The 22,499-nt window shown below is 38.5% G+C and overlaps 1 long non-coding RNA gene and 1 pseudogene across 4 annotated transcripts in view; one reads left to right on the top strand and one right to left on the bottom strand.

Moving 5' to 3' along the window:
* LOC117070890 overlaps positions 1 to 22,499 on the bottom strand; it is a 749,288-nt gene that overhangs the window by 561,425 nt on the left and 165,364 nt on the right. The gene's annotated exons all lie outside the window — the stretch shown is intronic.
* On the top strand, positions 12,901 to 13,462 carry LOC117070887 (annotated as a pseudogene).

Raw genomic sequence — 22,499 nt, 5'->3', positions numbered from 1 at the left:
GTAACTAATTAAAAATCCATTAAGTAAACCCTATTTGACAGAAAAAATAATATGGTCCATCTCAACTTAATATTTCTGAATATAAGTATCACAGATAGAAAAATAGATCAACTGAAGAATGTTTGAAGATTTATATAATAAGCAATTATTTAGAAGTAAATAAAAGTAGTTTGTGAATAAAATGTAATCTCATGAAGGTTTATTATGTTTACCAAACAATACACACATACAGAGTGAGAGAAAGAACGAGAGAGACAGAGAGACTTGACAGTGAAGGAAAAGTCATTTTTGTGGAAGGCATATTTTTTCTCCTATATCATTTTCTTCTCCAGTTTTTCAATGTTTACAGGCCTTATAGTCATGTTGTATCCAAAATGCCTTCAAAATAAAGTCATAGTATTAGAAAAACACTAAAGTACTTCAAAATATGTGGAAATAGTACATGTAAACAACAGATCAAAATGTCTTAAAAGAGGTTACCTCTTCATCCTTCTCACTTAGTATACACAGGCAATGCAGAACATTTGGTTATGTGGTATGCAATTCAAATTTGTTCCATGTGATATTCTGTGATTAGAAACTACTATGTTGAATGTGTCTTTCTTTGAAATCATGTTGAAATACTAATTTTGTGTATTTTGTAAATTTTTGAATAAGAAGTTCTTATGTCATAAAAAGAAGCTGTGTTAAAACTGGCATCATGGCCGGGCGCGGTGGCTCAAGCCTGTAATCCCAGCACTTTGGGAGGCCGAGACAGGCGGATCACGAGGTCAGGAGATCGAGACCATCCTGGCTAATACGGTGAAACCCCGTCTCTACTAAAAAAAAAAATACAAAAAACTAGCCGGGCGCGTTGGCGGGCGCCTGTAGTCCCAGCTACTCAGGAGGCTGAGGCAGGAGAATGGCGTAAACCCGGGAGGCGGAGCTTGCAGTGAGCTGAGATCCGGCCACTGCACTCCAGCCTGGGCGACAGAGCGAGACTCCGTCTCAAAAAAAAAAAAATTGCATTGGGTAGTAGCAGGACATGAAGTGTGGCCAGGTAGTCTAGATTTCCATGTTTATTTAGGAGAGGGTTTGCCATGAACTAGCATGAGAGCCACAATCTAACAAAACCAGATCTGTTAGAATGTCTTGGCGCAAGCTTTGTCTAGCTAATGGTAAAGCCAAAACATCTCAATTTCAGTTTTTCCCATTCAAAGATTACCTTTAATTAGGTTTGTTAAAGGCAAGAGTTAACCGCATTGTTTTATTTTTTTTATTTATTTATTTTTTTTTTTTGAGACGGAGTCTCCCTCTGTCACCCAGGCTGGAGTGCAGTGGCCAGATCTCGGCTCACTGCAAGCTCCGCCTCCCGGGTTCACGCCATTCTCCTGCCTCAGCCTCCCAGGTAGCTGGGACTACAGGCGCCGCCACGTCGCCCGGCTAGTTTTTTGTAGTTTTTAGTAGAGACGGGGTTTCACCGTGTTAGCCAGGATGGTCTCGATCTCCTGACCTCGTGATCCGCCCGTCTCGGCCTCCCAAAGTGCTGGGATTACAGGCTTGAGCCACCGCGCCCGGCCTTCGCATTGTTTTAAATGTAGAAGACTAAGGCTACAACCTATGTTGTATGGACCCCCAGAAAAAGAGTTCAGGTCACGTTGTTGTTGCTGTTGTCCTTGACATGCCAACTGTCACATACTCTAAGCAAGCGAGAGGGAGGTGAGGTGGTAGGGACTGAATAGTGGGCCAATGAAAACTGAACCAAGTGTCATGTTGGCACCTAGACTGGGGCCAATTCTATGGGTGTTGGAGGAGGGATTGACACAAACAAGAGAAAAAAATAAAACTCCACCTTCTTCAGACCAGTGAAAGTAAAAACTTATAACACTGTCACCCCATGGAAGTCAATGGATAGTGGACCTTCAGATGGTTTTGCTGAAAGGAGATGATGAGGAAGCAAAACTAATAGTGATCACATAAGACACCATGCTTGTTTTTGTCTCTCTTCTGTAAGACTCCAGGAGAACAGGACCAAAGCCCTGAGGAAAGAGGTCAAACAATGCTTCCACTGAAAAGAGAGAAGGATTCTTCTCCTACAAGGTAGCCTATTTTTATTCATCATTTTCACACTTAGAGTTTATTGATTTAAGTTAAAATATACAATGAATCCTTCATTTGAAGGCACACTAATTGGTCAGTATTCATTGTTTAAAATTTTTTCTTCATCTTTTTCTAGTAATTTTTTATTGTGGTAAAATTACATAACATTAAAATTACACTTTTACCACTTAAAAGTATGCAGTCCAGAAGCATTAAGTACATTCACATTGTTGTATAAACATCACCACTATCTATGTCCAGAACTTTTCATCTTTCTAAACTGAAACCCTGTACCTGCTAAATAAATTCACATTTCCCTCTGCCCCCAGCCCCTGCCAACATTTATTCTACTTTCTGTTCCTATAAAATTGGACTACTCTGTGTACCTCACACATGTCGAATCATACAGTATTTGTCCTTTATGCCTGTCCTATTTCAGTTAGCATAATGTCTTCAACGTTCATCCATGTTGTAGCATGTGTCAATTTCATTCCATTATAGAGCTGAATAATAGGAGTATTCGCCTTCCTATAAAAATATATCTTTACCACTTATCTGTTCTCTGACCTTAAATATGTCATTAAATCTTTCTTAGCCTCAGCTTCTTCATCTGGAAAATGGAGAAAATAAATTACCTACCTCACTAGGCCTTTGTAAGGATTAAAGTAATTCGTGTTAATCATTAGCATAGTACTTAAAAATACATAAGGGCTCATCAAGAGGTAGCATTTATTGTTGATGTTCTCATGGTTGTTGTTACTATTGTTACTATTAGCTTAGAAGTTGTCACAAGTTTTTTAAAGCAAGAATATCTATAACACTGCAGAATTTTGCAAACTCTTCTAGGAAAACCATTGGCTTCCTAATGGTCAAATGTAGCTGTGTATGTGGAACACCACATAAATTGGTAGACTTTTGAGCCTAGAAATTTCCCTAAGATATGGTGACAATATTAGATGATCATGAACAAAGTTAAATAGCTTCATGGAAATTCCATTAAGCACCCATAAATATACAACAACAACAAAAAACTTTCTGAAAGAATGAAAGACCTACAGTGAAACGTTTCTAGTTCCTGAGTAGAGGCAGGTGAATCAGGTAAGAAGGAAGTTAATTGTGCATGTCTGCCTCCATCTTTGAATCATGAGGTAATTGGGTGTATTCATGATAGGAATTTTTCTTTCTCCAGCCAAAACCAAGCTGGTAACTACAAGTGCCCAAAACCACAATCTGGACACAGCCTGTGACACAATCTGGACACAGCCAGGTCTGAGATCAGACTTGGAAAGGCCCTTCATCTGAAAAATGCCTTTGCTGGTCAGAAGAGGCTAACAGGGAGAACACCACCACATTCCTGATCTTCATGGGATCCTCAAGACCAGGGGGACGATGTGGGTCCTTGATCACATTGTTCAGGAAACCAGTGAGGGAACATCCTGGCTTCTTTACAGAAACTATATAAAATAGAAGAAAAAAACAAAACACAACCAACAAACAAAAATGCTGATAAGCCCTTCTGAAGGGCAATACGCAAAAGCTCGGTTGAAGCTTTCACACACAGACATGCGTTTTTCATTTTTCTTCTTGGAAATGAATGTCTATGTGTCTACTTTATTTGTCCTTGGGCTCCAAAATCATGTATCATTTCCTCTTGCTGTAGGCAGTTACGTGGTGTCTTAGACTACTTGGGCTGTTACAACAAAAATACAATAAACTGGGTGGCTTCAACAAACATTTCTTTCTCACAGTTATGGAGGTTAGAAAGCCCAAGATCAAGGCACAGGCAGATTCCATGTCCAGTGAAGGTCTATTTCCTAGTTCATAGATGGTTGTCTTCTCACTTTGTCCACATGTGGCAGAAAGGTGAAGGAGTTCTCTGGGGTCTCTTTTATAAGAGCACTAATTCCAATCATGAGGGCTCTATCTTCAAGGCTTCATTACTTTCCTATCAAGAGTCCCTACCTCCTGATGCCATCACCTTGGGTGTTAGGATTTTGCCATATAAATTTTGGGGGACACAAACATTTGGTCCCTAACAGTGGAGTACTATTTGAAAGTAGAGCTGTATTTATCTAAATATTATTTGGTGAACAGATCAGAGAGGGAGTATCATACCTAGCACCCTGGCCCACGGAAGTTTTTTCCAAAGGTTTATGTAAAAGCTCGGAAGTGAAAAATTCCAAAACTGGTTTAAATAGTAGTCACTTGATTTCAGACAGTATGCAGACTTTCAAGATGAATAACTTGAAGCTTCCATTCTGACACACTGGTTAAGCTATCCATCTCACTGTCTCAGGCTTAGCAGCACCACCTTGCCAGTTGGCATTCCTGTGACTGCTAGCTCCAAAATGAAAAGGCAGGAGATGAGGATTCTGAGCTAAGGGTGAAAGAATTATGCAAAGTTTCTTGCCTCAAAGGACACAGGAATTGTGTAATTCTTTTGAACACTTATATCAACTGTCAAATTTCCTCAAAACTGGATGAAGGAAGGGAAAATAACTGACATTTATCTGAGCTAATACTCTGTCATGCCTTATGCCAAGCAATATGCATGGCAATTTTGTCGATAAATCAGAGGAATTGACAAATCAGAGAAATAAAGTAGCTTTCTCAAGATTACACAGTCAGTAACCTCAGGTCTCTTTCCCTTGAAATTCTCTCTATATTCCATTATACCCTAAAGCTTCTTCCCTATAGCTTTTCTGAATGTCAGATATAGAAATGTCTCTATTTGTCTCAGATCTCTTAGGTAAGACATTGCCTTACTAAATATATGACCTCATTTGGGATGTGCCAGGAGGCTGCCAAGGCAGCTGGAATAGTGAAAGTGAGGGCAGCCGTATTTCCTTGATCACACCGAAACCCGCTCAACCAGACATCTCAGAGTGGGAAACAACATCCTGATTTCTGAAAAATAGTCAATGGTGGCACAAGATAAAGGCAAACATTTGGGTTGGCACCAGCCATTAATATGATTCCTGATGGACAGGGCCATCTGGCTGTGGGAGGGGTTACTTTCGCTATCACTTGTAGGGTGATGGCACAATGAGAGTGAGTGACATGTAACTCGATTATATTTGCCTCCCTTCATGCCCACGTGAATGCACTGGTCTTTTGTTTGGCATTAGTACAAATCCTCTGTCTCCCCCATAACTCCTAGGTATCAATCATAAGTTAATAGAAGTGGGATCCTCCAAAAGACACCTTGGCTTTCCCCACAGTCATCCACCTGTTCCACCTGTTTCAACAGGTGTACTCACTGCAAGCATAGAAGACATCTGAGGATTTTAGAAGTGTGGTAGCCTCCCAGGACTCCAAGACACCTCCCCAAGAAATGACTCCATTTGTACATTGTCATATAATGTTCTTTCCACAAAAGGATCTTTGTCATTTACTAGACCCTTTTCTTTCTCAAAATACATGAGGATACCAGAGGAACTATCTTCTGACCTTCATTTTGACCCTTTCACCTATGAACTCGATTGGATCTGCCTAATCTCTGAGGAACTTGCTAAGTTCTAGCTGTCAATTTATATGGCCAGATTGACAGAAAGTATAAAAGTCCTGCAGATCTATGTTTACTCTCACACATGAGCCAGTGAGGTGAGCCAATTCATCTGGTGATGCATTGATGGCTCTTCTTGGTCCCCAACCACGCATGTAATAATACACATGGTTTGTATTCATTTTCAACTGATGTGAGACATCAAATTAAAGCATATTCAGTGAATATAGTTCAAAGAAATAAGAGATAATGAAATAAAAAGTCATTCAGAACAAAACTTTTTCTTTGTCACCGTATTGGTTTAATTAGACAGGAATGGGTGCTACTTTGATTTTGTAAATGAAGAATTTAAGAAACAGCAGTACTAATAATTACTGCAATATTTTTAGCCTTTCTAGGTTGTAAATTCTGAGCACTATAGTTATTTGCATTCAGCCCTCACCTAAGGTTGTCTCAGATGCCTGTGGTTTAGATACTCCCAGTAGAGATACCTTCCATTAAACTTAACTCACATCTAAAGCCTTTCCAACTTTAGATGAGTAATGAAAAGCCGCCCTTAGCCTGTCATTGAAGTACCTTCTACTACCAGGGCAAGCTTTTAAGTGAGGGTCTTGATAAGAACATTCCTCTCTGAGATGATCACTGTAAGACTTGGAGTAGGAAAGGGAATGAAATCCCAAGTTGCCTTATCCACCTCCTAGCCCCTCCTCTTGGCTCATCACAGTAGACTTATATCTCCTCCAATGTTTTTACGCACATGAACAGGGTCTGTAAACATAAGTTATTGCCTCCTGCATTCCTTTGACAATCACCATTTCCTCTAGGAAAAACTCTTCCTGCTCTGCCCAGGTGAGGTTAGGTGAGCCTCCTCTATACCCTATCAACAGCCTGCATATATTTCTATTATGTTATTTGTTAAACTATCATAGGTTTGATTTTTATAAATCATAAGAAGCTTTTCATTAATATCAATAAATGTGCATGTATTATGGGTTTTATACCTTTGATGATACCATGTTCTTCTATTATTTGGTGGTTTAGAGATTCATAAAATTCATTCTTACCTGTTTAAACTTGGCAAGAAACGTGCCCTTGGTTGATGGTAGGTAAAGAGGTTGCAAACTTGGTATCAGTAAGGCATAAAATCTGGGTTGTTCTGACCACTGTATTTTATTTCTGCTGCTGAATAACAAATTATGCAAGCAATGCAAATTTGAAACAATAGCCATTTATTATTACACAGTTCTATAGGTCAGAATTCCAGATAAGCTTAGCTAACTCTTCTGCTCAGAGTCTCACACTCAAGATATCAGCCAACTGCCATTCCCATATAAGTCTTGGGGAATTCTTCCAAGCTCACTGGCTGTTGGCAGAATTCATTTTCTTCTTACCCTCTCCAAGTGGGTTCTCCATCTTCAAGCCAACAATGGCAGTTTGAATTATTCTTATGCTTCAGATCTCTCTGACTCCCTCGTTTACTCCCAGCCAGAGAAAAATCTCTGTTTTTAAAAGCATGATTAGTTTTGCCTACCCGGACAATTTCCCTTTCACCCTAATACGGGCATAATACCAAGTTCACGGAAGTCATCTTAAAATTATGCCTTTGACAACCATGAATCTGACACTTTTGATCAAATATTTCTGCATTCTACATCTTTTTGTCTGTAACAAGGATATGATTTTCTACCAGCAATGTTTAGAATTGAGAAATGCAACCTGAAGTGGTCCTGAAGTAGTCAGAGAATCACTGAACCAAATGGAATCAATCCCACGGTCTTGACTTCAGAGGAAACTGTATGCTACCCAAATGAGCAAACCAGTCATCTCTACTGGGAAAGTAATAATAGAGGTGGCCCTGATTTCAGAAGTAGAGTGAGATGCCAACGACTCCACTAAAATATTTCATTGTCCCAATAAAGTAAGGTTGTGACCACCATCTGAGTTGCTGCTCTCCAAGCACAACTTCAGTTATACTGTGCAGACTAGAATTTTTTAGCTCAATATTATTAAGCTGATTTTCTGATTATAATGGAGTCCAGTTTCAGCTATTTCTCTGTGCAGTTCCTATTTATTTTTACAAAAGTTTGTCAGTCATAATCATTGTGATAATATTTTCAGTGCTTTCTAACTTATATATTTAGCTTATAAGTTAACAAAATCTTTAACAAACCAGCCACAAAAATTAGCTGTATGAACCAGACTTATAGAGAATATAAAGGGACATGAAACCCATAGGAAAAGGAAATTCATTTCCTAAACAGTCACGATTATTTAGGAGAAATCTATTCCTTTTCAGTAAGTCCCTTGAAAGAGGCTATTTGTGTTTTATCATTTTGCCCCCAACAAACTGCCTAATTTCATAACTTGAACATAGTAGGTGCTCACGAAATACTTGTTGAATAATCAATGAACATTTGTTAGAAAACTTTAGTAAGAAGGATTTTAATAGTAAAACCTTGAAACTAATCTAAGTGTTCAAAAATAGAGAACTATTTAATAATGTTTTACAACCTCCAAAATTATGTTAAGAATAAGATATATCATAACATAAAAATTGTGATACAAATTTTAGATGAAAAATTTAGGTTACTAAACAGTATGTACAAATTATTCCATTATTTATATACACACATATACACATATCTTGCTATTTTGCATATCAAAAGATACACAGCATTATACTATGTTGGTTAACTCTGGGGATCTGATTACAGGTTGTTTTCATTTCCTTCCTTGAGATTTTTTCTGTAATATCTGAATTTTATTCCTTTCTTTCCAAATTTGGAGAAAAAATTAAGGTTTCTGAAAATTAAAAAAGTAGATAATATATCAAGTTTGGATTGCAAACCAGAGCTTTCAGCAGAACATAGTTGAGTCTTTGCCATAGACACCAACTCATTTCCTTCCTTTCTGTGGCATTCATACCACTATCATGCTTTTTTTCCCAAATGAGATGACAAAATGGAAAGACCATCTCCACACCAAGCATGGAGCCGTAGGAAAGTGGAATGTCAGTCAGGGCAACTGCAGATCAGGAAATCACGTCACAGAAAACAGGACCTGTATAAGATTCTAAGTTTATGCCATTTGCTGATCAGTTACTGTATTTCAAAAATTATACACACTGTAATCCCCCTCTCTGGTCTGCAGGCCCTTGGAAGGGGAAGGCATTTTTAGCAAATATCCTTTAAATGGAGAAAGGAGGCAGATCAATTTACTCCAAACTACTTCAGATTATATCTTAGCCAGAATGTCTCCCCAGAGTAGAAGTTCTTCTCCAGAAGTACCTTTCCTGTTGGGTTCAGGTTCAGGGTTGGAACCCACAGATCCAGAATGATAGGCTGTCAGCAAAGACAAGCACATCATTAGCATCCAGCAATGCTCACTTTGTGCTCGTCTCCTTCATCTTCCTTCAAACTTCTATTTTTTTCTTAGATTTCTCTGAAACTCTTTTAAAAATTCCTTTTGAAACAAGTGGGTGCCTGACTCATTGCCTGTTTCCTCTGTTTTCCACGCAAGTGGTAAACAATGGGCTCTATTCAAATGTGGACCGTCTGTGAGCTGGGAACCTGCGTGCAGACAAAGCTCCTTGTCCCACGGCAGACTGCCAGACCCGTGCTCTCCTCCACTCACCTCCTGGGCTGTTTAATAAAGGCCACTTGGCAAAATGCAACATATTGTCGTGGTCCTATGACCTTGTAGTTCTCTGTCTCCTTTCCCTTCAGCCCGAAAGAATATTACTCTAAATTCTTAAATCAATGCATTTGAGAACAGCCTTTCAAAAGATACTCATAAGAATAACAGGAGGTAGTTCAGGCCCCAGTCATAAGGACTACCTGGTTTTCTTTATAATAATTGTAATGCCTCTGTCCTAACTCCTCCCAAGTTGTTAATATTTTGTCTGTAGATGGTGGTTGCCAGGAAAGAGAATCTTGCAAAGTCAAGGGTATGACAAAGCTGAGAAATAGAGAAGGCTAGCCCAAGACTTTGGGAAGACAAAGGCGAAGGAACAAAATAGTAGGAATTAGACTATGGAACAAGAAGAACAGGACAAAGTTTCAAGTTCAAAGGGAGCAGATAAGACAAAAATAACTGAACTTAAATGATAGAGTAGTCCTCAGGAAAAAAAGAGAGCGAGAGAGAGAAGAGACTAGAGAACACATTCGCTTCAAGTGCTTGAGGAAAGCACACCTCCAGTGTGTGTAGGAATCACAGGAGGAGATTTTGCATATTGTGTTCAAACTCCCTTCCCAAGAATTTACGTTTCCTGAAGAACACTGCCAGCTTTCCCCCTCCATCTTAAAATGGTAAGAAGGAAAGTTAAAGAGAAGGTAAGGGAAACAAATAAATAATTATGATATTTCAGTTATATTAGATATGTGTGCTTTTTAAAATAACTTCAACAACCATACGAAATTGTGGCTCTTATTCCTATTTTTTTACAGACGAGAAAATTGTAGCTTATGGAGTTTAAATAATTTGCTCACAGTCACAGAATCAGGTAGCACTAGATTTTAAAATCAAGTGGTATAACTAAAAAACCATGAGAAAATTCATTCCTTCTTTTACAAATCACTCCCTATTGACAATCAAACCCAAGTCCTCTAGATTCTCCATGAATATTACTTAAATCTATCCTCTTTATCCAACCCTAGTGTCCCTCCCTCATAGCTTAGCAAGTTTTCCCCAAATACCTCCTCACTGACCTCCCATCTCTGTGTGTCCTGCCTGCCATTCTTTTCCTTTCTTCTTTCCATTTCCTTCCTCTTTCAACATGTATCTCATCAATTCCAACCTGCTTAAAACCCTTCAGTGACTTCCCACTGACTTAAGATTAAGTCACTGCCCTCAAATGTGGCACTGCTTACCCATTGGTCTGCATATTATATTCTCTCTCCCTCACTTTCTATGTTCCAACCACATTGGACTTCTTTAATATCCTCAAAACTACAAGTCGTATACCAGGGAAGGGCTTTTACACAGGCTGTTACTCAGTGTGGAACACTCCCTCCTCCTCTTTTCTTAGCTCAGCAATTCTCAAACTTTTGGGGCTCAGGGCCCCTTTGTGTTCTGAAATACTATGAAGAACCCCAAAGATCTTTTCATTTTAAAAAGGTAGATTGTATCATTATATTATGCTGTAAATTAGAACCAAGAAATGTTTAAATATTTAATTCATTTTAAAACAACACAGTAAACTGATTATACCTTAACACAAATAACATTTTATAAAAACATAGCCACATTTTCCAAAACCAAAAATACATGAGTGAAACTAGTAGCACTGTTTTGCATTTTCTTGCAAATCTTACCAATATCTGGCTTACTAAAGTATAAATGGATTCTCATGTCTGCTTCTGCATTCAATTTGTTGTGATATCATGTTATGCAGCTTCTGTAAAACTCCACTGTACACTTGTAATGCAGTAAGAATGAAAAGGCAAATAACTTCTTAGTATTATAGGGAAACAGTTTTAACTCCTGAACCCCCTAAAAGTGTCTTAGGCAGAGACCTCCAGGAAACCCAAGGTATACATTAGGAACTCTTAATGATTCTTTATGTCTTGTCTTAAAGTTAAAATTTGCAAGGATGTCTGTCTTCCCTGACCTCAAAGAACAGGTCTGAGTCCTCTTCTTATATGTTTCTACAGCATCCTTACCTCTCTGTCAAAACACTCACTGTAACTATAATTTATTCAGTTAATTTGCATAGGACGGAGACCATGCCAACTTTGTTTACAGTGAGTCTCCAGTGCTCAGCACACAGCAAGGACTCAGAAAATCTTTGCGGGAGGAAGGAGGAGATAGAAGAAAGGGACAGAGCAAGGAAGTAAGGCCTCAGACGCAAGGAGACAGCACCCTGACAATCGCTCCGTTCCTTCAGCACGATGTACACAAAGATGTAACTTTCTACAGTGTCTGCTGCTCTGGGTTCCATTTCTCTTTGAAACAGGATGGGAGAAAGTGGCAGGTAATGGACTGGAGTGAGGAGACTGAGGGGAAACTGTAGAGAATAATGGTTAGAAGTACATGTGCTGGGTTCTCTCATTAAGGTGATCATTCAGTATTTACTAAGCAGCTGCAATTTGCCAGGCATTCTTCTGGGCACTTGGGATACATCAGTGAGCAAAACAGTAAAGGTTCTGGCCTCAAGGAGTTTACAGGCAGACCTGAACTCAGCCACGGATCCCTCCACTTGAGTTGGCCTGGATTGTTTTGTTTAACCTTCTTGTTGCCTTATTTCTCCCATCTGTAAAATGTGAACAAGCCTTGTAAGTTTCCCGGTGAGAACGAAATGAAAGAATATCTTTAATGGACCCAGTAGAGTCAGGCATCTGGTAGGTGCCTAATAAATGGAAATCTTTCTGCTGGCAACTCTTATTCCAAAATTGATTGTTTTCATGTACAGAAACTATTTGATAGATTAGAATCCAGTCACTCATAGGGTATGACTTGGGTAGTTGTCGGGAAGGAAGGGTGGTATATTTAGGGTCTTTTCAGGACTCAGCGGGGCTGGTTGCAGTGTCATTTTCCTATAGAGAAGCATCACCTCTCGCTTCCTGTCTTCTTCACGTATTTTTATATTGAACTATGTGAGGTACTATCGTAGTCTTAAGTTATGGGGTATCTCAAAACAGACTTTCCTGAGGACTCTTACAAAAATAATTACTCCACGAGTGTCAGACCATTTTAAAGAAGATATTCATAGTCAACTGTTTGTAAAGGACCACCTCCTTACATGGGTTTATCATGTATCATAGGGTTGCCGGGGTTTTCCAACTTCACCCTCTGAGTTTGGTTTGGCCTAAGAAAGGGACACTGCCTTTGAAGGAGGATTACCAGGAGAGAGGGAAAATTTACAAACAAAGAGTATAGGGTTCTTTGATTTTTCATTTCCCTTGCCCTCTACTTACTCTTTGTGCCTTCTTCAGTTAGTACCACACTAGAGAAGTGTTAGGTAGAGGAGGAGGAAGAAAGAAAAGGGGACAATCTTACCAGTTGCTTTTGCTATGTGTTACCAGTCTGGTAAAAACATTTGAAGCTAGAAAGTATTCAAACATGAATAAAGTTTGGGAGTTACTTATATGGATTTCATTTCCTCAGAACACCCTCATTGTTCCTTCGCAGGAAACATTCATGAGTCAACTATCCAGAATCATAGTTATTATTCAAGCGGTGTGGGTTTAAAAGGAGATCTGATGCCATGGCAAACCTCACTGACTTAGACTGTTCTTCAAGTTAAACAGCGGGATGATGTCTGAAGTGACTGAAACACATATGGCTTCAGTGTGTCAAGAAGACCTGAAAGATCCCACATGGAAGTGAAATTCATTATTGGCAAGCACGGTGACAGGAGACCCCAGAGGGCTGAGCCGCAAAGAATTTGCAGAGCCGTATGGCTAACTCCATGGCCTAGTTTGATCTTGAAGTTATTGTCTTGGATAATCCTCTCAAATCTGTTCCTGCACTTAAGAGCCACTCATCACATGAGGGAGCTCCCTCTCAGGTTCCTTTACGTCGCCCTGTCAGAAATGACTTTCAGGGAACACAGACATCACATCAAATCATCCAACAGATGTCCCTTTCAAATAAGTTGGAGTAGAATCAACTATATGGAGAAGTCATAAACAAGGAAACAGACAACCCAATGATTTTCAGCGGATTGGCACTGCTCTTAGGACAGAAACCTCAGTTTCTTGGGTGGAAGAACATGAGTTCAACAGAGGGTGTGTGCACTATGCTGGCTGACTCTTGCCCTCCTGAGGCTCATGCTGCTGACAGGGGATAGAGGGGACGCTTTGGAGTCCAAATCCTGCATCATCTCAATGAAGTGCTGTTCAACATCACATCACGGCTCTAAGAAGTAACCCGTTTTAATAACTGGCATCAGAGGACTTAGGAGAGAGAAACCCAGTATCCAGACCCATTTCCGTCAGTGACTCTCTCCTTGTATTGGGAGGGTTGGCCAGAATCGTCTGATTCCTGTTTCTGATTTCCTTCCTCACTGGCATCAGAGGATTGCACTACAGGAAGACTAATATCTAACTGAGCTCCAAGTGCTAAATAAGAGCATCTCATGCTCATTCCAGGCCACCAAGAGGTTCGGGGTGACCAAGTCACAGACTATAAATTTGAACATTTGATGATTTTTGCAGGTGACTGGGTGAACAAAGGAAAACCCAAGAGACACATAAAGATGGAAACTAGGATTTCTCATTTGAATTATTTAACATGCCTCACTCTAATGGTTATAAATATAAAGGAACTGCAGGCTCTTCAAGACGGTGAAATGAAGTTAATGAGTTTAGGTTTTAGGTGTGTGTGTGTGTTTTTTTTTTTTTTTTAACTTACTTTAGAATAGGAAACATACTTACTCATATTTACAAGGCACTGCAAGGCATCAGCCAAAAAGCCTGATTTATTGGCAGGATATTTTTGTTGTTGTTGTTTCTATTGTCCACATGGGCAGGCAATTAATACTTTTTAGGAAATTAAGTTGCCAACTCAACACTGCCTACTTTTGAATTTTTATTCTAGCAACAGCCCATAATTTATTGAAAATTCCCTATGTGCCAGACACTACACTAGACATTGGGAGTATGAAAATTAATACGGTAAAGATCCTGGCTTTAAAGAGTCTTTAACATTATTTGAGCAGTTTTATTACAGGTATATATGTTGGAATTGTCAGAACACTTAGCTCAAAGCAAGGGTTCAAGCATGCAGAGTAGATTTTGGCTGAGCTTAAAGGATGTGAGGATAAGCACACACATTTTTAAAATTACCCAGAATGTAGTGCCTACTGAAATCCTTGAGCCTCAGTTGCTTCTAAGAGTCCAACTTCAGAACTTGCATCTTGCTAGATTGAGCTCATTGCTTAATTTCTAGCCAACATAGCCCATCTCTCTCAGCTGAATACTAAGCTCATCAACTTCTCCTTTGATCTAGGTCTTGAATAGAATGTTGAACATGACAGGGCTGAAGGCAGAAACCACAGAAACTTCCATCCAGAGTTACAGTCATCTCTTAATAGCTGCCTACTGTTGCAATCAGAATTAACTCACTTCTTGCCCAACTGTGACACTTCACTCACCTTCTACTCAAGGGAGACTTCAAGAATTGTTGAAGCTGAACTTCTCAGGTTCTTATACTTAGTGACACTGTTCATGCAGTGGCTCAGTATGTCTTGATTTCTTGGAGCCAGCAAAAGTCACAAACTGAACCCTCAAATTGGAATTCATAAGTGACTAACTCGTAGCATAACTTTATTACACTAGGAAAGATGGGGTAAGGGAGAGAAAAAATATCTAAAACATCTCATATGTTCAAAGATAAGTACTTTATGTACATTTAGTCATTCAAACTCCAAATACACATTAAGAAGCAGTTATTATTCCACTCTCTAATTCTACAATTTCTACCTTTTTAGATTCCACATGTAAGTGAGATCATATGGTATTTGTCACTCTGTGCCTGACTTATTTCACTTAGCATAATGTCCTTAGGTTCATCCATGTTTGCAAATGGCAGAATTGCCTGTTTTTTTTTAAAGGCTAAATAGTATTCTATTTTGTATAATCAGCACATTTTTAAAAATCTCTTCATCAGCTAATGGACACTTAGGTTGATTCCATATCTTGGCTCTTGTGAATAATGTGGCAATGAACAGAACACAGGAGTGCAAACATCCCTTTAAAATACTGATTTAAATTCCTTTGGGTATACACCCAATTGGCTGTGGGAAGTTAGACAGGGAAAGGGTACACATTGGTCTATGGATACAAAGTTTCAGTTAGATAGGAGGAATAATTCTGGTGTTCTATCGCACAGCACAGTGTGTACAGTTAATAGCAATGTACTATATATTTCAAAACAGCTAAAGAGAATTTTAATTGTTCTTACCACAATAAAATTATTGGTGAAATGAATGTGCTACTTAGCCTGATTTGCTCATTCCACAATGTATACATGTATCAAAAAGTCCCATTGTACCCCATAAATATACAACATTATTTGTCAATTACAATAAAACATTTTTTTTTAAAAAGTAGTTATCAAGGTCTCCATTTGACTGACAAAACTTAGATTAAATCTGAGCTAGAACTCAGCCAATATTGCACCAAATGTTCTTTCCATTATGCTCCTCCCTCTTCCTCGCTAAGATTGTGCCCCTTCTCCTCCCTAACTCACCTCAAGCTCCCATCACCCTTCACCAGTTTTAAATCAAGGAAAAATGATTCAATGAACGATAATACTTGACCGAGAACTTTTATAGAGTTTTGAGTTAAAGAAAATGTGACTTGGGTTAAAGTCACGTTTTAAACTTGTGATTTATGTTAAAGAAAATGAAACCCCTAAATGACTTTTCTTAAACAGGCATTCAAAAAAAAATTGACCTTTTCATCACTTAATCCTCACATACCTATATGCTATGGACTGAGTTGTGCCTCCCAAAACTTCTTATTTGAAGCCCTAACCACTTTCCCACAATGTAACTGAATTTGGAGATAGGGCTTTTATTTAGAGATGGAACATTGAACCTAATTAAGGTTAAATGAGGTCACTGTCATTAGGGTGGGACCCTAAGCCAATAGGACCGGTGGGTTTATTAAAGGAAGAGACTGATTTTCTCTCTCTCTCTCTCTCTCTCTCTCTGCCTCTCTGTCTCTCTGTCAGGTGAGGACACAGTAAAAGGAAGTAATCTGGGAGCCAGGAAGAGGACCCTCACTAGAATCTGATCATGCTGGAATCCTGAAGTTGGACTTCCAGCCCCCAGAACGGTGAGAAAATAGATTTATGTCATTTAAGCTACTCAGTATTTTGTTAAGGCAACTTAAACAGACTAATACACTGTATAGTCTATGGACCCCCTCCAGGAATGCCATTCGGACCATTTTACAAGAACAGTATATGAGATTCAAACGGGTCATTAGGACATATGATGAGTCAAGTTGGTTATTCCAGGATTTTACTTACTAAATTCCAGTACATAGTTCGAACCACTGTAGTACACAATACACTTTCCCACAGGAATGCCATAGCCTACTGTTCCAACAGGATCAGATAATCTAAAGTGAGCAAATTTGGGGGGTGCAATTGTACTATGTTGGACAGATGGGCATGACTCTGTGGTTAGGGGGTGGAGTACCATCTGTTGCGGACACACAAGTGCTTCTTGCTGTCCTTGGGGAAAGTCACAGATGTTTCCATAACAGGTGTGTTTGCTTCCCCCATGTAGCTTTCCCAGACACGTCACACACAGCACTTTAGTTGAGTTACCTTTTCTACTCAGGCAAAGTAAGTAGAGAAATGAGACACCTGCCCTGATAATTTAATTTAGAGGAAAAAAAGATGTGACTTGGTTGCTTCTGAGGTGCCTGAATGTACTTTTGGCAGGGAGTGGGGAAATAGAAAAAATACCAAATACTGAAGACAGCATGTTTCTCAAACCGTGAATAATTGTTGAATTCTTTATTTTATTTTTATAAGTTCCAGGGTACATGTGCAGGATGTGCAGGTTTGTTACATGGGTAAACGTGTGCCACGGTGGTTTGCATCTATCAACCTCTCACCTAAATATTAAGCCCTGCATGCATTAGCTATTTATCCCAATGCTCTCTCTCTTTCACTCCTTTGCATGTGGTTCTTGAGTAACAGAATCAGGACAGGATCAAGTGCACTATGCTTCCTGAACAATCGATTAGTAGGCTGAGGCTTGAAAGGTAAGGCAACATGCTGCCAATGAGCTATTATATTCAATATGTTGAGTTATTGAGCATATAATTATTAAAAATGAATTATTAAACACACAATGAACTCAAATGTAACTACTAAATTCACAATCTTAGATTGTCTTTAACCTACTGCCCGCCCCCATGCATTCTACCAAAAATTTTAGTATCTAACTTTTTCATGAATCCGGTGAAAAATACTGACAAAATTTAAGGCATACCATTTTTTTCTGGTATATAACTGACCTGTGGTTAATTAGAAAATTTGGAGATGTCTGTCTTTCGATTGTCATGTATAAGAATATAATCTTCCACAAATCCTGAATTTAAAATGCTCCACATGCCCAGAACTCTTTTCTAGAGAGTAACACAGAATGGTGGAAAGTCATATGTAACTCTAAAGGAAAGCCTCCATGTAATTACCTCTAAATATAAAATTGCATATAAAGAGAATCAGTCTACCAAGTGTAATTAAAAGCAGTTCAAATTTTAATTATTTTTCACAAGTAAAGACAAACACAGAGATACATACCCTTGCTGCAAAAAAAATTTTTTAAAAAGGGGTCTTGAGGATGTATTTCCAATTATTGCACTGGTATTCTGCCTATGAATTTATCTATTACTCTATCATGTGGCCCCAAAATCTCACCTTTCACAGATGTAGCAATTTTTCATGTTTAAAATAATGTTCTAAGATGAGGATTATCTGTGTAACTGTATAATCATCTATCTAGCTGCCCAGAGAATTTTCTGTTCAAGAATATGCACCTCCTTTCTTAAATAAATAGAACTTATTTTAAGATCTCTCCTCTAGATAGAATGAGTTGACTTTCCTCTTTATAAACTTGCTAAAAGTAGCACCCCAGGCACTCGTTACTTAAATGAGATACGTATTTAACCAAAATGATAAAATATTAAAACTGAAAAATTGTATGTGTCAGATCCTGGGGGCAACTCACAGACTACTGGGTCCCCTCACGATCTATGGCTCCTAACCTGGTGGCCCCTACTAGTTTCTGGAAGGTGGAGGAGAGCTGTCCTTAGAGTTCTGGAGAACTTATCACTATCTACACCTACCTTGTTTAATTGTTTGTTCATATGTATATTGCCTACTTCATCCACCACTAGATTGTAAACTTGAAAGTAGGGACATATTGTCTTTTTAGACTTGTAGTTATAGCTCCCAGAACAGTGACCGGAACAGTGTAGATACTATAAAAGTGTTTTGAATAATTAAGTGAATGAATAAATTAATACATGCTGCTTAAAATACACCCTTCCCCTTTGTTCCACCTTCCTGTGTGGACAGGTGCAGGGATCCCTCCAATGACAAACAACTGAGCAAAGAGTTATGGAATCAGAAATCAAAGGCAAACATAAAAGAATGACATATCTTCCAAGGAATAGGATTCTTGAGAAACATATCTCTCCTATCCAAAGTGTGTAATTAGGAAATTTCCATGATTATGAAAAGCAATGTACTGGCCATTGTTTGAACTCAAAATGACTAATGCCTGGTGTGCACGTGCATGTGTGTGTGTGTGTGTGTGTGTGTGTGTGTTTATGGGAAGCAGTTGGGGAAAAGCATTTAAATTGGCTCTTAGAGATGCTTTTTATGACAAGAATGTAAGATAATTATAAACCTAATTTTTAACCATCATAAATGAGTTATAATCAATATTTGACAAGCAAATACCTATTGACTAGGAATTATATGCTGAATAATGTATTCATCTGCTAAGGCTATTGTTATAAAATATCACATACTAGGGAGCTTAAACAACTTAAATTCATTTTCTCACAGTTCTGGATACTAGAAGTACAAGATCGAGGTGCTGGGAAATTTGGTGTCTATATTGAGGCTTGCAGTCATCTGCCACCTCTCTGTGTCCTCACATGAACTTTTCTCTTTGTAGGTAGAGAGAAAGAGAGAGAGAGAGAAGGAGAGGAGAGAAGGAGGGGGGCGGACAGAGAGACAGTTTACTGGTGCCCCTTCCTCTTCTCATAAAGACACTATTCCTATTGGATTGAGCCCTACTCTTTTAACCTCATTTAACCTTAATCACCTTCTTAAAGCTCCTGTCTGTAAATAGTCACAATGGGGGTTAGGGTCTCAAATATGAATGGGGGAGGGCACAATCCAGTTCACAATAGATGATAAAGGAGAGAATATAAATGAGACACTGATTTTCTTAAAAATGTTTCAATTTAGAGGTGGGTTGGGGGGTGGAAACCAACACCGCCCATGCAGAATTTTAGCACCTGACCTGATAGGAGTTCCAAAAGAGATGTGAAAAACTATTGCCCTGAGACTGACAAAGGAAAAGCTAATGAATTTGATTTAAAATTATTGGGAAAAGCTATATAAAGGAAATATTAGATAATCCCACAAATATGAGACTCTATAATAGCTTTCTTCTGAGGCAGATTTCAAAAATAGCAATCTGGAAGAATTTAACAATAGGGAAATGGAATGAAACCTTTGTAAGAAAACAAGATAAGATCTATGAAAAACAAAGCTTTAAAATACTAGAAAAAAATTCCTGTTTGAGAGAACTCAATAATTGGATATATGTGAAGGTAGCTGCTTTCTGTTTTACTATAAATGTCTGGTTCACAGACCTCAGCAGCAAGGTCTTATCCACAAAGAAGTAAGTCTGAACAAAAACTGACAATATGTATCTCAAAATAATAAGAGCTATTTATGACAAACCCACAGCCAATATCATACTGAATGGGCAAAAACCGGAAGCATTCCCTTGGAAAACCAGCACAAGACAAGGATGCCCTCTCTTGCCACTCCTATGCAACATAGTGTTGGAAGTTCTGGCCAGGGCAATCAGGCAGGAGAAAGAAATAAAGGGTATTCAGTTAGGAAGAGAGGAAGTCAAATTGTCCCTGTTTGCAGATGACATGATTGTATATTTAGAAAACCCCATCATCTCAGCCCAAAATCTCCTTAAGCTGATAAACAACTTCAGCAAAGTCTCAGAATACAAAATCAATGTGCAAAAATCAAAAGCATTCCTACACACCAATAATAGACAAACAGAGGGCCAAATCATGAGTGAACCCCCATTCACAATTGCTACAAAGAGAATAAAATACCTAGGAATCCAACTTACAAGAGATGTGAAGGAACTCTTCAAGGAGAACTACAAACCACTGCTCAACGAAATAAAAGAGGACACAAACAAATGGAAAAACATTCCATGCTCATGGATAGGAAGAATCAATATTGTGAAAATGGCCATACTGCCCAAGGTAATTTATAGATTCAATGCCATGTCCATCAAGCTACCAATGACTTTCTTCACAGAATTGGAAAAAACTACTTTAAAGTTCATATGGAACCAAAAAAGAGCCCACATTGCCAAGACAATCCTAAGCCAAAAGAACAAAGCTGGAGGCATCATGCTACCTGACTTCAAACTATACTACAAGGCTACAGTAACCAAAACAGCATGGTATTGGTACCAAAACATGGTATTGGTACCAAAACAGATATATATACCAATGGAACAGAACAGAGGCCTCAGAAATAACACCACACATTACAACCATCTGATCTTTTACAAACCTCACAAAAACAAGCAATAGGGAAAGGATTCCCTATTTAATAAATGGTGCCGGGAAAATTGGCTAGCAATATGTAGAAAGCTGAAACTGGATCCCTTCCTTACACCTTATACAAAAATTAATTCAAGATGGATTAAAGACTTAAATATTAGACCTAAAACCATCAAAACCCCAGAAGCAAACGTAGGCAATACCATTCAGGACATAGGCATGGGCAAGGACTTCATAACTAGAACACAAAAAGCAATGGCAACAAAAGCCAAAATTGACAAATGGGATCTAATTAAACTAAAGACCTTCTGCACAGCAAAAAAACAAAAACAAAAAAAAACAAAAAAAAAAAACCAAACTACCATCAGAGTGAACAGGCAACCTACAGAATGAGAGAAAATGTTTGCAATCTACCCATCTGACAAAGGCTAATATCCAGAATCTACAAAGAATTTAAACAAATTGACAAGAAAAAAACAGCCCCATCAAAAAGTGGGCAAAGGATATGAATAGACATTTCTCAAAAGACATTTATGTTCCAACAGACACATGAAAAAATGCTCCTCATCACTGTCATCAGAGAAATGCAAATCAAAACCACAATGAAATACCATCTCATGCCAGTTAGAATGGCAATCATTAAAAAGTCAGAAAACAACAGATGCTGGAGAGGATGTGGAGAAATAGAAACACTTTTATGCTGTTGTTTGGAGTGTAAATTAGTTCAACCATTGTGGAAGACAGTGTGGCAATTTCTCAAGGATCTAGAACTAGAAATACCATTTGACCCAGCCATCCCATTACTGGGTATATATCCAAAGGATTTTAAATCATTCTACTATAAAGACACATGCAGACGTGTGTTTATTGCGGCACTATTCACAATAGCAAAGACTTGGAACCAACCCAAATATCCATCAATGATAGACTGGATTAAGAAAATGTGGCACATATATACCATGGAATACTATGCAGCCATAAAAAAGGATGAGTTCATGTCCTTTGCAGGGACATGGATGAAGCTGGAAACCATCATTCTCAGCAAACTATCACAAGGAAAGAAAACAAAACACCACACATTCTCACTCATAGGTGGGCATTAAAAAGAAGAACACTTGGGCATAGGGTGGGGAACATCACACACTGGGGCCTGTTGGGGGACTGGGGGAGGGATAGCATCAGGATAAATACCTAATGAAAATGACGAGTTGATGGGTGCAGCAAACCAACATGACACATATATACCTATGTAACAAACCTGCACGTTGTGCACATGTACCTTAGAACTTAGTGTGTGTGTATATATACATATGTGTGTGTGTGTGCGTGCACACGTGTATACATATATACATATAATTGGCGATAACATCTACATATCTATGTCTATACTTACATATTTACCAACATCAAAGCATTTGAGAAGTCCCTTGATTCTAACTTATTAATCTGAACAAGTGGACATTTTTAAATAGGTTAGTAACTTCTACTGATAAAACCACATTCATCTATGATTAAAGAACAAAAAGTCTCTTTTCCTAGTTTATGTTTTCTTATGTAGAGAGACATAAACTCCTGTTAATAATGTGGTGCCACAGAGAGCCTTCTTTCTAGGA

Source organism: Trachypithecus francoisi, unplaced genomic scaffold (assembly GCF_009764315.1).
Source record: "Trachypithecus francoisi isolate TF-2019V2 unplaced genomic scaffold, Tfra_2.0 Lachesis_group3, whole genome shotgun sequence".
Classification (NCBI taxonomy): domain Eukaryota; kingdom Metazoa; phylum Chordata; class Mammalia; order Primates; family Cercopithecidae; genus Trachypithecus; species Trachypithecus francoisi.
This window is presented reverse-complemented; position numbering and strand designations above follow the sequence as displayed.